The sequence below is a fragment of the Penaeus monodon genome, chromosome 23 (genome assembly GCF_015228065.2).
Source record: "Penaeus monodon isolate SGIC_2016 chromosome 23, NSTDA_Pmon_1, whole genome shotgun sequence".
Taxonomy (NCBI): domain Eukaryota; kingdom Metazoa; phylum Arthropoda; class Malacostraca; order Decapoda; family Penaeidae; genus Penaeus; species Penaeus monodon.
Window position 1 is genome coordinate 4,185,161 of NC_051408.1, and position 657 is coordinate 4,185,817.

Sequence of the window (657 nt, forward strand, 5' to 3'; positions counted from 1 at the left end):
TTTAGATGTAAATAGATTTTTATATCGAAAATAAATAACTGATACATGAATTTTTTTTTAATTTCCCAGTTGCTTAAGTCTTTGGTAATGTCTTCAGGAAACTTTACAGTAATTAAAATGGGATTAATGAAAAATAATTGACTACAGGAGAGGTATTGAATGAATTACCATGACACATGCTAAAGTAGCTAAAACTTGACGGGAAAATGTAACGTTATCAAGTCTGTGGCATTTCAACAAAAATAAATACACCAATCTTTATTTTTATTTCGAAAAACAAAACAAAAAATAGTTATTTTTCAAACAGTGTGCGAGGTGAAAGTACAGATATAATGGACATTTAATAACCATAGTGATATTGAATATTGATCAACAATTACTTGTAGTATGTCAGTGCAGTAAAAATAGCCACATTTTTCACTCTTAACTCGATCAAATAAACCATTTCAGAGGTCCTTAGACGAGCCCTCTCAGGCCGTCAACTGCATTAACTAGTAATTTGCAACTTCCTAGTCTGGATATGCAACCAGGTTGACGTTGCATGCTAGTTTTTTTTTTTTTTTTATCACGGGCACGTCGACTGGCTTCACTGCTTAAGTCTCTCTGTATACACATTACGTATATTTTGGTTCGAGTGGGTTTGGCTTTTTGAATGCC

General features: G+C 32.7%; 1 protein-coding gene across 1 annotated transcript in view; it reads left to right on the plus strand.

Annotated features, from left to right (window-relative positions):
- The window catches only part of LOC119587731, a 5,348-nt gene extending 5,300 nt beyond the window's left edge, over positions 1–48 (plus strand). The window contains exon 2 of the mRNA XM_037936417.1: positions 1–48. This exon is cut by the window's left edge and continues 3,194 nt beyond it. The gene's annotated coding sequence lies outside the window, so the exon portion shown is untranslated.
- The last annotated feature ends 609 nt before the right edge of the window (positions 49–657 follow it).